Source organism: Typopeltis vanoorti, chromosome 23 (assembly GCF_054136105.1).
Source record: "Typopeltis vanoorti isolate ZY-2024b chromosome 23, IOZ_Tvanoo_1.0, whole genome shotgun sequence".
Taxonomy (NCBI): Eukaryota; Metazoa; Arthropoda; class Arachnida; order Uropygi; family Thelyphonidae; genus Typopeltis; species Typopeltis vanoorti.
The window spans coordinates 52,682,476-52,700,011 of NC_143571.1; the positions used below are offsets into that span (position 1 = coordinate 52,682,476).

The 17,536-nt window shown below is 34.9% G+C and overlaps 1 long non-coding RNA gene across 1 annotated transcript in view; it reads right to left on the minus strand.

Annotated features, from left to right (window-relative positions):
- Nucleotides 1-13,102: 13,102 nt before the first annotated feature.
- The window catches only part of LOC150093854 (uncharacterized), a 36,456-nt gene continuing 32,022 nt past the window's right edge, over nucleotides 13,103-17,536 (minus strand). Inside the window, exon 3 of the long non-coding RNA XR_016550342.1 lies at nucleotides 13,103-13,327. This is a non-coding gene — a long non-coding RNA (uncharacterized LOC150093854). The remainder of the gene's footprint in view (nucleotides 13,328-17,536) is intronic.

The following is a 17,536-nucleotide window of genomic DNA, read 5'->3' on the forward strand; positions in this document are numbered from 1 at the left end:
TAGATTTTTTCAGAGAGGTGAGTTAACCTGTCTCATACAACACAGCAGGGTTTACCTCTCTGAAACTCAAGTTTTTAACTCCTCAAAAACAGACAAACTGACCAAAAGAACACACGTCATTTATAGATTTGAAGAGTGCCTTCATAGCTTTAGTTGCTTGGGTCGTGATTACAAAACATTACGTCTCTAGGATTTTACATGCAACAGTGTCTCCAGCATATCGATAATGGCTTTGATTTCTGCAGCACCTCCACTTTCATCCCCTGTGGGAATCCACTCCTATCATACCTGAACATATGCATGAGATGTTCTTATCAGAGGCTATTTACGGCCTATTTATAGTCAGTTCTCAGCAACCATCGTTAGTTGTTTATTTCTTGTGAATTTCCATTTAGCATCGGAACATCAAATAATTTGACTACTGAATACAGTATATAATCATAAGGCACACCGAAGTTTCTTTCTTTCTCTCTCTTCCCCCCCTATAATGCATAAGTTAATTGAGCTGTTCCTTATCAAGTATTTCAGTTAAAAAAAAGGCAGGCCATCTGAGTCTTGCAGTGTTGGCTTTCCTTTTTTTTTTTTTTGCATTTCTCTGCTGCATTCCTAACGGCGGATGTGTTATTCTTGCAGATATGTATTCTTCCTGCATTTTGCTTACGTAGTTTTTATTTATTTGATTACTTAAAAGAAGCAAATGCTTTTAAACATAAGAGTACGTGGGATCAAGATTCTTGCAAGTATGCACTGCTGAAGAAAGAAATATGGAGGAAAAACAAGAAAGTTTTTGAGGACATTTGGCACTAGCGTACATTTTACCACTCTGTTGTCATGGAAACATAGTATCATATTCATCTGTTTGCTCAAATAAAAAATTTCCATTGTATAGAAAGATATGTGCGCTGTTGAGTGAAGAATTGACTTTTTGAGATAAAGAGGGGAAAAAATTCAAAACAATTCAAAAAAATTCAAAACAGTGAATATTCTTGATTTTAGTTTTGATTTTTTTTTAATTTTTAAAATAACTTTGGAACGATGACTTATAGCAATTTTTTATCCACATATGTATAAAACATTTTTTTCATATATTCTGTATTGTTAACCACGAGTACCAGCATATTCAGAATGTTCAACAAGAGTTTTGTTTTCTGGTGCTTCATATTTATTTCCATATTGTCATTTAAAGAGATCAGAACAATGACGTCAGTTCCAAATTAGTTATTTGTATTTTAAATTTGTTCGAGACAGAAATCAGACCATTTTCTCAAGTTACTCACAAAAGATGATCTTCAGTAAAGTGCAGACTATGCACTGCATGAGGATCCTCAGCTAGTATGGTACCTTGTAAAGCTATGAATCTATATTTTATTAAATAGTTTTTATAATTTATATTACTTTATTAAGGTTCAGTGACTGGATTCATTGTGTAAAGGTGGACATTTTTAATAAATAGGCTCACCTTCAGACAATGAATCGAATGTTTAGATATTCATACAGTGTTTCAGATTTTGTCAGCAAAGAGTGAATACTTAGGTTCCTTATAATCGTTATTTTGAAAAGCATACTATACCTCCAAAAGTACTATTCAAATACACAGATACTTATGTATGATATTTCTATCGTTGTTCTGTGAATAAAAAAACTTCCTCTCCAAAATTCAGAATGCAAACCATCCTCCTATTAATACGATTCTATCAACTATTCTTCAAAGTTAGAAAATTTTATTCTTGTTGGAAGCATTTACTTCTCTATTGATAGAATATTCGACTGGATGGAAATAATAAGTCCGATCTTGAGCTTAAAAAAAGCAGATTTTTTTGTGTATTGGTTGTCTTCGGGAAGTTAGACTTGTTTGAAATCTTTAAAAATGAAACTTAAAAATGTTACATTTGATCTCTTATTAAATTTCAGTTCGCTGAACTGTATTGCTGGTGTCATTTTGAGAGCAATTTTCCCTTTTTTTTTTTTTTTTTTACATTCTGAAATTTAATGGCAAATTTAACGAAATGACCAGCACACTACAAGTTTTTAGTTCTTAACCTATTTTTATTTTATTGTTGTATTAGATTTCTGTACTTCGTATTTCTATGCACATTTATTATTCTTCACTTTCTACATTATTTTCTTATACTATTTTTGTTATTATTAAGTTTTGTACTATTAAAGATAATATAGAAATCCTTCAAGCAAATAAATTTGGAAGTTTTACATAATTTCATTTAAGAATATACCTCCTTATCACAAATGAAAGAATAACGAGACATTGAACCTTTCTAATGGAAAAGACCTGGGTTCTGTTCTCCTCATGACGAGAGAGGAATCTTTATATGGACTTTTTTAAATAAAGCTGAGTTAGCTGATCTAATATGGCGCCAGGGACGATTTTTCCTGCACGAAACTCGTTTTTCATACTGCATGCAGAAAAATCGGCCAAACAACTCTCACATTTTACATACCGTATGTGGACAGTGTTGATGGTCATGAATGTCATTGTGTTGTAGATGACTTAAGAAGACTTAAGTGTGATGAGTATAATCCCGGAATGAGTCCTTGGAGGTGTCACTTTATAACCAGATAAGGTTTTTGGCCGGTATTTTTTTTTTAAATTAATCCGTAAATTTAAGCATTTGATTATTGCCATTATGGATTGGTTATGCTGGGGCATCCTCATTTCCACTATGCTGTGCTGTTATATTTGTCATCAGATAATTGGCCCTACATTAAAAATATTTTCAGAAATTTAAACTTTTATTGATAGCTGTTTTTGTTTATTTATTGTCGTTGTTGTTGTTGTTTTGTATTTATTTTGCTGAAGAATTGCAGGGAAAAGTCACTATATTTCTACAGGATTACAGTATTGCATAACAAGAATCCCGAAGAAAAATTATGATTTGACGAGTCGAGAAACGATTAAGATGATAAAGCTGTAATACTACAAATTGCTATCTTTGTCGACATATTTATCTTGGTACGCTAATACAGCAGCACACACACAAAAGCCCACAATACATCAGCAATTTGGCAGCAGAGTGCTTGCTGATTACTCAAAATGTACGATTAGCATACCATAAAGTTTATTATTATCTATAAGAGATGCTTCTTTGAATTCGTCAGAAAGCACACAGTTCTGAAATAAAAATTATCTATTTGCGAAATAACATGAACACAATTTAATCTTTACTTAATGAAGATAATTGATTTACTAATCTATCTTAATCTTACTAAAATGAATGCAATTATGTACTATGTGAAATATATTTAACTTTATTTCCTTACGGTGAATAATTAAATATTACACATTTTCTAAAAGGAATGGAATTATTGGCTCAACATTTCTTTAATAATTAAGAAAGAAACAATGAAATAAAATGATTTTCAAATCATCTTACAAGACGATAAGCGAAGGGTACTATATTTTTTTTATATTTTTTTCGTCATTTCGACTTAGTTGAGCATTTTCTCTTTTTGCTTTAATCTGAGTCTTTTGAAGAAATGCTAATCTGGTGAAATGAGCTGTGACGAGGTGTTTTGCCATTCCTTAAATACAACTAAATATTCAATTGTAAGAGTAAGTTTAAACACTTTTTTTCTAAGATGTCGAGCGTTTAAATAGGCGTTTAAAGTACTGTTGTAGCAATTTTATGAGAGTACTTTGGTCTTAAAAGGACCTATTTCTATGAAATAGAATTATCAACTTTATTTTCTTTCAAAACAATATCAAGTCAGAAAAGGGATGATGAAAACTAGTAATACAACCACTACTTTTAACAAGAACTTGTACATGCATAGGCAACTATCTCCGTTGTCAAAATGCGATAAATATCTTCTTTTAAATATAAAATATAATATAAGAATATAAATGAGAATAACATTTTCATTAATATAAACATTTAAAGTAGTTTCCTGATAATTCTAAATACATAATAAACACCAAAATATTTCATTTTGAAATACTTCAGCTTGCCATATTTAATATTATTATTAAATATTGCATTTATTTTTTAATACAAACGTATTAAAAAATAAATGCAATTTAATAATACCTTACGTTTCAGCCAAGAGAAAATTCTGTCCCACTTCAGTGTGAGATCAACTAAATCACCTTCAGCTGAAACGTCCATGTTCTGTCCACCATAGACGGGATTCATATCCAGATATTTCCAATCAAATGAAAAATGTTGCATTGTTTAAATGCGCTGTGGAGACGGAGGCCGTCTAGGATGGAAGGAACCCTTATAAGAAACTTTCGGCAGAAGGTGTGTTTGTCGAAGTCATACAAAAGTGTCCTCTGATTTTTTGTTTTTTTATTTTTTTCATTGAAGCAGCCGGACTGGGACACACGTCCCAGTCCGGCTGCTAAGTTAACAGACATTATATGCTGACTTAATGGGTCAGTTTCAGTGACTTTTAAATTTAATCAAATTATAACCAAGCCCAAATAAACAAGAAATGCATGTAGTAATTCAAGTCATATTTTGTTAAAAAAAAAAAAAGTATGCGGCCACTTGAACATATCAAAAATCTTTATTTTACCACAAATCCCAAACATTCTTGTCCTACATTTGGTGGAATTAAAGATGTTATTTTTATAGATGAATTTTTCATTAAGTGTTGGTAAAATAAACACAGATATTTTGGCGCATTTCTCCTTTAATATTCTAGTCCATTCCTGTAGTGAAAATGGATTTGTTAGTCTGGCCTTTAAAAGTCTAACTCTTTCCAGAGGTACTGTATAGGGTTCAGATAGGGGACTGTTTGCTTGCTAATAATATTGGAACTCCACTTTTCTCAAATCACGAAGCCAAAATCATTGCATTACGATACATTTATCACATTGATGAACATATAGGCTGTTTCCAGAAAATCTTCCATAGTGTGACAAGAGAATTATTAAAAATGCTAATTATAATATTTTGCATTTATTATTTTCCACACGCCATGAAAGTCTTTTCTAAACAGATGCTTCTCTCCAGGAGAAGCATCTGTGTACTTTGCAAGTAAAAATAAATGATATACTGAGGTAAATAGCGTTATTCTGACTGCTCCATCTAAGAACTTTCATCTAATTTGAAGACTGCATCGTGACTCCAGCATCGTTTATGGTGATGGCTTGATTAATACACAGCTACAGACGTTTGATGGGACTCGAGGCTACGGAGTCTCACTACTAATATTCTAGCAGTACAAACCTCTGCAGATATGAACGCCCTAAGCTCCTGATTCACGACAGGGTTAGTAAGAAAAATCAGACACCTTTTCAGTTTTCTTTTTTTCCTTTTGGTTAGTTGAGGTGTGACTGCTTGTTTATTTTCAACATCACATAGAAAATAAACCCAACTTCCTTTTCAACGTGTTGTTGAAAAGTGTACTTTAGTGAACATTCTTTACCTTTATACTTTTCTGTACTGCCCCACGGCTTGTCACAGGTATACAATTTGCCTTAATTTTTTAATAATTTAATAAATTATTATTATTTCCCATAATAATAATAATAATAATAATAATAATAATAATAATAATAATAATAATAATAATAATAATAATAATTTTTAACACTTTATTATGTCTTGCATACATATAATAATTACATTATAAAATTATAGAAATTAAGAAAAATATAAAAATTACATTTTTTTTTCAGATAAATTACATACATTATATGAACACAATTATGCATAACAAATATTTTCTCGTACATAAAGTTTTTTTAAATAATAATAACAATAACTGTTTATAACGTATATTATTATAATATTCGTAATGGTGATTATTGCAGATGTTTTTAATTATTAATTAAAATTTAAAAAAAAAAAAAATTTTTTTTTAAAAATTTTAACATTTTATTATTTCTCATTTGTAATAATAACAATTAATAATAGTAATAATTACAATTATTATTTCTCATTAATTTTTATTTATATATATTTTTTATTTCTTATTTTTAAAGTTTGAGAAAGAGTGATTATTCATACAAATTTCTGCATCTGCTTATAAGAATTACTTGTAGATGAGTGAGGCAAGTTAATCCCACCTACTTCGAAGCTTGGGTTAGCTTTTATGAAGAGAGTGGGATTTAGCCTTCACTATTTATGTTGTTGTTACTGTTTATGCATGGGATGTACGCATTGGATGCTAGTGATTTATAATGTGTATATTAGTGTTAATGGTTTCTTAACTTTGTTGGTATATTTTCCAGAGTTCGATTTTTAATGTTCTGTAGTTATCTACGTGTTTTAACTTTCTTGGTAGGTTGTTGAGTTGCATGGATATCTGATGTGATCTCACAAAATAACCGTATGAGTTGTTGAAGGGTGTGGGGATGTAGAGAGTTGTTGTAGGTCGTGTTATACGATATATGTCTCTGTTGTTTCGGTAGGTGATGTTGAAATAATTCCTTGTTATTGTCATGTAGTGTTTCAGGTTTTTAATGCTCAGAATTCTGTGTACCGCCATGTGCTTGTCGGATATTGGTTGTTGCATGTAAGGTGTCCAGATCACTGTTGACACGATTTGATACTGTGTAGTGTTTCTAATTTTGTTAGGTGGCTGTTTGATGTATTTGCACAGACTGTTATTCCGTATCTGAGTAGGGATTCGCAGATACCGTGATATAGGAGTTTTTTATGTTGGGTGGAATAATATCTTTAACTTGGAAGAGTTTTGCTGCGATGATCCGGAGTTTAGTGTGTAGGTATTCTATATGTTTTGTCCATTTAAGGTGGGAATCTATATAGAGACCGAGGTATTTTGCTTGTGTTACAGGTTTGATTTCGGTACATTGGCAGGTATTTTTGCTGTTGATGCAGCAGTATATGTGACAATGTATCGATAGTGATGTAGTGGGTATGATTCTTGGGTTGTGTATTATCAACATCTGTGTTTTGGTGCCGTTGATTAGAATTGCGTTTTGGTGGAAGTATGTTGTGATTTCGTTTAGGTCTTGTTGTGCTTTGCAGAGATCTGTGTTAATGTCTGTGTGGATTGCTAGTAGTGCAGTGTCATCTGCGTATTGAAATATTTGACTTCTTATGGGTATGTTATGAACATCGTTAATGTATATGCTGAATAGAGTGGGTGATAATATGGCACCTTGAGGTACACCATGTTTTACTTGTATACTCCGTCTGTGACATGTACCTATTTTTGTTACTTGTGTTCTGTCTGAGAGGTAGTTCTTGAACCATGTATGCAGTGTTCCTCTTATACCTATTGAGTATAGTTTGGTGAGTAGTATGTTATGTTCAAATGTGTCAAATGCTTTGGTTAGGTCCAGCAGTATGAGGAGGGCGTACTTGTTTTTGTCGAGAGCTTTGTTTATTGTGTCGGCGGTCTTCTAATAAAGTAATGGTGTTTTTTGTTTTCTGAAATCCGTATTGGTTTTGTGAGATAATGTTGTACTTCTGTAAATAGTTCTGTAGTCTGGTGTGTGTTATTTTTTCTAGAATTTTTGAGATGACTGGTAGTGTAGCTATTGGTCTGTAGTTCTGAGTATAGTTTCTTTTGCCGTGTTTGTATATTGGCGTAATTACTGCAGTTTTTAGTTGTTGTGGAATAATGCCTGTGTCGAATATTATGTTCAGGAGTTTCAAAAGTATTGGATTTATTTGTTCAAAATGTGTTATAAGGTCTGTGAGTCTTATTTTGTCTATTCCTGGAGTGGTCTTTGGTTTTTGTTGTAGGATTGCTTCTTTCAGTTCTTGTTTTGTTATGGGTGGAATATACATCGCTTGTTGTTGACTTTGTGTGGATAGTTTTTTGTTGATCGTTAGTAGTTTGTCTTTTTTGAGTTGTGTGATGTTGTTTGTGAAAGCATAGTTGAATGAGTCTGCAAGTTCCTCTTGGTTAGTGTCCTGACCGAAGCTTTTTGCAATAAAATGTGTGTCACTGGGTGACTTTTTAAGTTTTTTCCATAGATTTTCTTTTTCAGTAATAGTATTTAGTATGTCGTCATTTATCCATGCGTTGCTGTCTGTTTGTCGCCTCATTGGTGTAGGTTTTGTTGCTTTTTTGTATATTTCTGTGAACATTAGGTGAAAATTCTCGTATAATGTTACAGGATAGTTTATTTTAAGTAGGAAATTCCAGTCTTTATTTTTTACTTGGTTATCGACAATGCTCTTTAGTATGATCGAATTTTGTTGACTTTTGTGGTGGTGGGAGGGGGGGTAGGAAACGTAATAAAACGAAGTTGAGACAAAGTAGTGATCGGCAATTTTTTCGTTAATTACTGATGATGTATATGTATGGATGGGTGCCCGTATGTTGATATGATCAATGCATGATTGTGTTAGTGAGTTATTGAGTATTTCTTCTCTTGTTGGTGTATTAATGGTAGGGTTTATGTTGTACTGACTTAGTATATCAAGATATGTGTTAGTGGTTGAAGAAGCATGGTCTAGAGTATTTATGTTAATGTCTCCTATTAGGATGAGCCTGTGTGTTGTACGCGGTTCGATGCCGCTTAGCCATGTTTCTAACTCGTGAAGAAAACTGAGTGGATTATTATCTGGGGGTCTGTATATTGTGTTTATTGTGTATTTGATACTATTGTGGCTATTTGTGAGTTCTAAAATTAGTGTTTCCGCATGTTCGAAGTGAGTTTGTTTTTCTGTCACATTGTATTTTTCTTTGATAAATGCCACAATTCCACCTCCTCTTTTGTTTGGTCTACATAAGTTGTAGGTTTGATAATTGAGTTGTATGCGTAAATTTCTGTGTCATTTATTGCAACTTCGGTCAGTATTAGCGCATCTATGTTTATCATGGTATAATTGAGCTGTGTTATCAATGTTAGCCAGTGTTTTTTTATACTTCTTATGTTTGTGTGTATGATAGTGAAGTTGGTGTTGGTGGAAATGTTGTCTGACCATTTCTTCAAAGAGTCAAAGACCTTGAAGTTTATGTTGTCTGACTGGATATATTCGCCTATGTTTGAGATCTCCAGTATACAGTTTTTAAATGAGTTCTAATCTTATTCTTAAGGATGTAAAGAGTTAGTGTTTTAGGTAGGCTGTGTAAGTCGGATTCACTTGTAATTATGTATACTCGAGTGTTTTCACTCTTTTTCAAAAATATCTGGGAATTCTTTGTCCACAGGAACTTGTAGTTTTTCTCTGTTTTTGTCTTCCTTGCTTGGTATAGAAGATTTTTGAAGTATGGAGTCCAGTGTTCCGTTATATAGATTGGTGTTGGGAGTTTCTTAATAATAATAATAATAATAATAATAATAATAATAATAATAATAATAATAATAATAATAATGGGTATCTGCATTATAATTTCATTACGAAACGTTAGAATTGTCATTCAAGTGCGCATCGTAGCATATATACCCACACTGAGATTTCAGCATCTAACAGACTCAACCCAGTTGCATTTAATGCAGCAACCTGTAGATCACAACCGAATAGATAAATCACTGTTGAAATCCCCATTGCTATTCGATACCGACGAAGTCTTTTGGTGGGAAAGACCTGGATTTGAATCCCATCTAGGACGCAAAAAGCCTTAACAGAATTTTTCAAGTGAGGATGAGTTAGTCAGTTTCATACGAGGATGGAAGCGTTTTGCTGAATAAAAACTAGCATTTTTATCCAGGAAACCAGCTAGAAGAACATGCGCAATTTAGAGACATAATACACACCACTTCATAGTCTTAGTTGATTCAACCGTTATTTCAAACTACTCTAATCAATCACTGTTCGAATGCTTTAAAGGCTTTCATGATGCAATTTATCCACGATGATTAGCATTAGAGTATTAAACTGTACGACCTTGCTGAAAGCATTAGGAATTAAATTAAAACTGTGCAATAGCATATCACTTACAATATTAAAAACATTATATGACAAAGCCGACACAAGAAAGTGTATTTCATACAGAATATAACGATATACACTATTTACTGATAATTGTCCAGACACTTTAACAATTTACAATTAATACCAACAGGAGAACCTTAATATCAGATATATCCACCTTTGGCTTTGATCACCTCCTGAGCCCTTTGAGGGAGGCTTTCCACTAATGTGCAGCAGACATCAGGTGAAATTTGTCTTCATTCCTCCGTTGAAGCTGCACTGGGTTCGGCAATAGATGGAGGACGTGCTGCTCTGGACCTCAATCGCAGCTCCAATTCGTCCCACAGGTATTCGATGGGGTTGAGGTCAGGACTCTGTGAAGTTCAGGTCAGTCGTTTAACACCCATCTCTTCATATCATTCCATAACAGCTGCAACTTTGTGGCATGGGGCATTGTCGTCTTGATAGTAACACGGGTCAGTTCCATAAAAACTCCACAGTGTAGGCTGCACCTGATTATATAGTATATCAAGGGGTACTGTGCCGCCTTCATGGAACCATGGACAACGACTGTGGTCCCATTCAAACAAGCTTAGTCCACCTCACACCATTATTCCATCACCAAACATTACTGTGGATACAACACGCTGTGGTTAACAAGCGTTCACCAGGCTGGCTCCACACCCTGCCATCAGACCGGAAACAGGTGAATCTTGATTCATCGCTCCAGAGTACCGTTTTCCAGTGGTCAATTGTCCAGTTTACACGCTCTTTGCACCAGGCTAGAGGAGCCCCTTGTTCGTTGTTATTGCGATGCCCGGCTTGTGTGCCACTACTCTTCCGTGGAAACCCCGTAAATGAAGTTTTTTTCCATACAGTATTAGTGCTCACCATGGTATTACTGGCGCTTTGGAACTCATTATGGATGGTCTGTGGCGATTGTAGCCTGTTTTTGCGTGCCACCCATTTAAACACCCTCCTGTCCCGGTCAGTAATTTTCGGCGGCCGACCTGGGTGTTGCCCTACACTAGTGATGCCAGAATGTCTCCATTATTTCATCACATCGCCGTTGATTTTGGATGCTTCTATTGAGCGAAAATGGCATGTATGGACATGTCACCAATGTGACAGCCCACGATGGCACCGCACTTGAAGTCACTGAGTTCACGTTGTGTTGCCATACCACCTGTATTCAACTGCCGCGATGAAATACTGCTTCCTACTATCTTTACAACGGTTTTTATGTTGTTAACAAACCTGGAATGTTCCATAACTTCAAATAACAGTGCTGTCCCGACAATTATTGGTAAATATTAGTTCACCATGGTGTTACTGGTGCTCTAGAACTCATCATGGATGGTCTGTGCCCAGTACCGTCGACAGGGTGTAGCATATAGGTAGCCTGCCTCAAGGCGGACTTAATAAGGGCGCTCGTTCAGCCATATTGCGGTAGGCGCCGTCGCTACGCTAACAAGAATTGTTAGCGTAGCAAGTGCGGAAAGAAGTTTTTCCAAGTCTAAACTAATTAAAAAAATATTTGCGAACAGCAATGACCCAAGAAAGATTGGTTGGTCTAGCAATTAATCGATAGAGGCGGACAAGCTTATAATTTTAATTTAGAAGAGCTTATAAACAGTTTTATTGTGCGATATCCCCGTAGAGCAAACATTTAATTAATATTATTATGTAATCGTTTTGCATTAATGAAGTTACTTCTGGAGACAAAGTGAGATTTCACGATGTGGTGTGGCATTGTCATTCATAAAAATGAATTATTCGCTTAGCGCACCACGGAAGAATCGAACATGACGTTGAAGAACTTCATTGCAATATTGTTCACCAGCCATAGTCATATTTTTCGGTAACATTCTCGCGATGGTAAGCAGTACCACTTTCACGCCAGATTAAGTGCATATAGAATCTGAGGAAAGACTAAAAGTGCTCTCATTTGTAGAAAGTACATTAGCTCATTGGTGTCGTGCCAAATTTTTCAGACGTTTTGCCAAGTTTGTTGAGATATTCGTGTACCTGTGCTTGAATGGAGCCGACTTGCAAGCTGGCCTGCTGTGGCGCGTCGATTACGTCTTGTGTTTGTAACTAAAAATCTGTCTTCGTGCTCCTCGGTAGAGCGGAGACGATTAGCGAATCTGGGACAGATTCCAGGCGTTTGCTAAGAGGTCTCCCAGAGGTTTATTTCAAACCATTTGTTTGAAACGTCGCCAAGAGCCTGGCTACAACATTATGTGAGATTTCAAACTCTCTGGCAATATCAGTAATTCTGCGGCCTTCTTCAAGCTTTCCAGTATTTCTTCTCCGCATGAAATTATCTAGTAATGTTTTTGAGAAATTACAAGACATTCAAGTTGGCAACTTTATTCCTTTACGAAAAGAGCTTCCTTTAAACAAATTCGCTTAGCATAGCTTTTTGCCTTTTATACTGTTGAGTGCTACCACTTGACCCGTTTTCGCGCAATTCGGAAATTTGAATGTATAACTGAAGATTTCTACTCGAAATGGTCAATTATACAAATTGCACATGCTGATTCATCTAAATTTGGGATTGTAATCTTCAGAAATAGTGTTCGCCCTTAGGTTTTGGACACCAGTGTACTATATCACACTAGCACCTGGTTAGTTTCGTTTTAGAAATCCGCTGTTGTTATTCTACTTTTTTGCGTTATCAGTTCATTGAGGATGATCTATAAGTTTGATCTATGATTTCAAAATATCTTGAAAATGTACTTAATAAACAAATATGTAGATTTTTTTTTTCTTTAGATAAAAATGAGCAGTGTGAGAATGCCTGATCTTGGCAAGATGATGCATATCATTGTATGCATCACGTAGTTAACCGATACTCTGGCCAAGACAATGAAGAGACAATCCAGCTGTTTTCTGTGCCGTGAAAATGCCACGAAAGTAATAGTCTTTTTCTGTAATCGAATTTGATATTCGTACAATTTGATGGTAAGTTAATTTCTTTCTCTATAATCGTATTTTAGTGAATGCTATTTATGCTATCTTGAGACACTCACTCAATTACCGAGTTCTAAGAATTTGTTCACTTTTAATTTAAATAACCCTTGAATGTGCATGTTGCTTTCAATATTTTTCTCGACATTTGTTCCGTGTCTCGTTATTCAGTTTTTTTTTTTTTTTTTTCATCTGTACTCATATGTTTGGGCAGGTAGGCTGGTAAGTGAAGGGTGTTCTCTTAGTAATAATAATAATTCTTTTGTTACCTTCCTCTCAATATAGCACATTGTTTCTATTATTATCAAAATAATGAAAGTTTTAGTTATCAATAGATATCCATGAAAAATTTATTATTCTTCAGTAATAATTACATTCATTTAAAGAAAGAAAAAATATGATTTTTTCATATTTTTGATTTGATACAAATTTCATATGGAAGGTCTAAATGATGAATACTGGAATCAAGCATTTTTTTGAGCGTAGACGAAAATCATGAGAGAGAGAATCGATAAGCTCTTGAAGCGGAGTAAAACCTCCTTCATTCAGTTTATCTGAAAAACAAACAAACAAAATATAATAATGAATCTCTGAATTTATTTAAGACAGTCACATGATAATAGATTATACAATAAGAAAACACCAACAGATATGCTCTAGTCTATTATTATGTATTGCATATACACTGTTTGGAAATAAGTCAACGGACACCATGCTGTGAAGAACAAACAGCCATGGCGCCCACCTTAATAAGATGTAGGACCTCCTTTCGCTGTGATGACTGCAGCAATCTACGAAACATACTTTCTACAAGCGTATGACAGCAATCAATGGGAATTTTGGACCATTATTCCTGTAGACATGCAATGAGGTCCTGCACTGTTGTAAGGTGGGGTCCCTTGACTCCATACGATGCTCCAGTTCGTCCCAAAGATATTCAGTAGGATTGATCACGGCTTTGTGGAGACTAATATGGTGATGTTCATGTCCACAACCCACGTAGTTACAGTAGCAGCCTTATGACATGGTTCATTGCTAAAAGAGACAATGGTCAGTTCCTTAGAAACGCCACCAAGTAGGGAGAATTGTATTGTCCAGTATGTTCAGATACCTCTCAGTCGGAGTAGAATGTTCGTGGCACCACAATCAGAGGTCTGAGGTCAAACCAGGGCCATACCATACCATACCATACGATACAATACCATCACACCGCCACCTCCGAATTTCATAGTTAGAGTTACGCACTCTGGTAAGAGATGTTCACAGAGCACACCCACGTACATCTGCTCGGTAGAGGGTGTAGAGTGATTCGTCGCTCCATAGCACAGTTTTCAAAGCTTCCACGTCCCAATGTACACGCTTTTTACACCACTGAAGACGACCTTTCATGTTGGTTCGGGTAATATGGGGCTTGCATATTGCAGTCCTACTATGAAAACGCATGTTGTGAGCCAAGGTTGTGAATGTTTATGTGCAGAGTGATGTTTCAGAGTTACGCACTCTGGTAAGAGATGTTCACCGAGCATTCTACACAACCATGTATCTGCTCGGTAGAGGGTGTAGCGTGATGCGTCGCTCCATAGCACAATTTTCAAAGCTTCCACGTCCCAATGTACACCTTTTTACAACACTGAAGACGACGTATCATGTTGGTTCGGGTAATATGGGGATTGCATATTGCAGTCCTACCATGAAAACTCATGTTGTGAGCCATTGTAAATGTTTATGTGCAGAGTGATGTTCCAGGCGATGCCCGGAACTACGCTTTTAACGTGCCAGGCAACGAATGCCGGTTTTTACATATTATCATTCTTAGCACTCTATGTTCACGTTCGATGAGTGTGGTGGGTCTTCGACTGCGGGTAGCACTTTTGCAGTTGACTCCCTACGCTTCCATCTCAGTATGGTATCACTGATTTTTGACGTGGGATGGCCAATTTGTTAACAATTTGCAAATCGGCCTGCAATAGCAATTCTATCACAACGCCTCTTTCAAACACCGTCTGTTCCCTTCTCATAGCCATTTCACCCGGCCACAGTTGCACTGACTTGGGAGTATCATAATCCTTCAATTTGTACCGGCTACAAAGCAACTTACATGGTACGATGCATCTTGCCCATGGGGGTGTCCTTTGACGTCTTTGCAAGCACTTTATGTTACAAGTATATTAGTGTATTTTAACTTGGTATATTCTTCTGATTAGTTTATGAGATGAAAAAATCCGAGGTTCTGTGAGTAAAAGTCAAATCTTCTACCTCTAAGGCTGCTGAAGTTTTATCATAAAGGTTCTTTGTATATCAAAAGGAATTCTGGCTGAGATCTTCCTAACCAGTCACATATTTGATACCGACTGAGCTACGGAGGTCCGCAGTTAGGTACGCATCGTTTGTGAAGGAAGCACTTTGATTTTAAAAACAATATAAATTAAAATGTTTTCTGCATGTGAAGAAAATAATTGCAACTAATATACAATAGATGTATTTTGGTTGGAAGAACTGAAAACGGAGAAAATAGATTCCATATTTATTTGAAATTGGTTGGATTCGAACTACGAGAAAGGAATTAAAGTTTTGCTGTACTTTTTTTCTTGTCGGTTTATCTGTCATGTGGAGCGACAATCTAAAACCTTTCTACCTTCCATAACAGCTCACTCACATCGAAAATCTTTATAAATGTTCTTTGCGCCCTGCACGAGATTGTACAACAAAAGGTCAAGTCTCGTCTTCACGACTGTTTATTTAGAACAAAATATAAAAATAAGAAAAAAGGGAAAATGGAGGAAATAAAAAAACGAATACAACCAGGTAGGATTATATCAAGTAAGCAAGATTACTTGAAAATTGAGGAAAGCTTTTCACCAATCTGTCTTACCTTTAACCATTTAGTAGTGAATGGTGGAATTTAACTAAAGATACGGTTCACAAATGAATAGATAATTGAACAAAATGAAGAGAAATATGCTTTGGTGTAACACCCCTCTCATGTGATGGTGAGAATCACTGATAGAATGGAGACATGTATAGCAATAGGTAAAGGAAAAGACCAGAGAAAAGATGGAAAGACGGGAAAAAAGTACTGTCTGCACCCTGTGGGGAAGATTTTAGAGGTGTTCTATTTCTGTGGATCCCACCCACGAATGGAACCCATAATACATTTGCACCATGGATGAACTAGGGATGTTTTAATATTTTCATTAATTTTTGCTAATTTAATTTTATTTATTTTTTACATAGTTCTTGAACCCTGCTCTTGAGACCAAACATGAAACATTATCACGACACTTCGGGTCTCCAATAAGCGGGAAGATGGTCTCACAGCGATGAAATTCGGCTTCCATATAAACAGTCACAAACATTCATACCCATTGGGATACGAATCTTCAGTCTTTTGGATGGTGAGCGGATACTCTAACCATTCGACCATAGAGCCATAGTTGCTTCTTCCCTAATTTCAAACAATCAAATCTAAATGCAGGAAAATTATAGTCTTTCACTCGAAAAATCGATAATGATATCCTTTGTGTCTGAAGAATTAAATTTGAATCCTCTCTAAAATGCTAGAACCATGTCCTAATGGAGATAATCGGTTTCAAGTGAATTTGGCATACTACTTTTTTTTAAATCAGGAAATTGGATTTTTTTTTTCTACACCATCTACTGTAGATAATTTCATCGCCTATAACGAAAATTGGGTTTTATGATATTGGTAGTAACAGGTCGACGAATTTAATGTTAACAGAAGAAAAATTGAATGAGAAAAGTATAAGTACAGTATTTTCTTTCTTTATTTGAGTTTGCCATACTTTTGAATTGACTACCGTTTGATTAAATAATCTTCATCTCACCTGATAAAGTGTAACGTCTACATGGCATTCAATTTCATTTAGCCAAATAATCCCGACAGATTAATAAATCAATCTCACATTTTTGATATAATTTTGAATTATATCCAAAGTGTGAGATTCTATTCCGCTTTTTTTCTTCTTCTGCATTTTTCACAATACAATATACCCAATACTCATGTTTAGAAGTAATTTTTTAAAGAAAAGTTTATATAAATTTGCTCCAAACAGCGAACTTTATACAGAAGTTGAGTGGATTTGATCGGTGTAGTCTGCGACTTTTCTCAGCATTAAATACGCCAATCATCTCTACGTTCATCAGATAACTTCAAAATGAATTTAAACTTTGCTTATAAGTTCGACTTAATCCTTCTCAGACACCAATTGATATTCCACTTAGCCTTTATTGATTTAAGGTCAAATTCTTCGAAAATCTTTTTTTAACTTCCAAGAAGGAAATCGATCAAACTGTTTTGAGCAATCTTATTGGTTTCTTAGCGCTGTTTGTGCAAAAACATCTGTTGATCAGCCAAAGCCGCTTTAATATTTTAAATCTTATCTATTCTCTGAGACCTTTAAAATTATCTTCGGAGCTTGTTTTGGAATTATGTTTCCTTTTAAGATTACATTCTCTCGATACAGAAATAGTTTCATTACAAAATCACACATAAACAATTAAGAAAGGGGTCATTAATCAATGACCCTTTACTTGCTGTTTATGTCTGAGTTTAACTGTTTATGTTAGATAATACGCGAAAGGATATATGAAACTTCTGTTTGTCTTGTTTTTCCTCTTGATTTTAAATAAGGTTTTTATACAAGTTAGCTAATATACAGCGTACGTGTGCGTGCATATATACGTAACTTATCAGTCATAAAAATATATTTCGAAAGAGCATTCACTCTTTACTGAATTTTCTT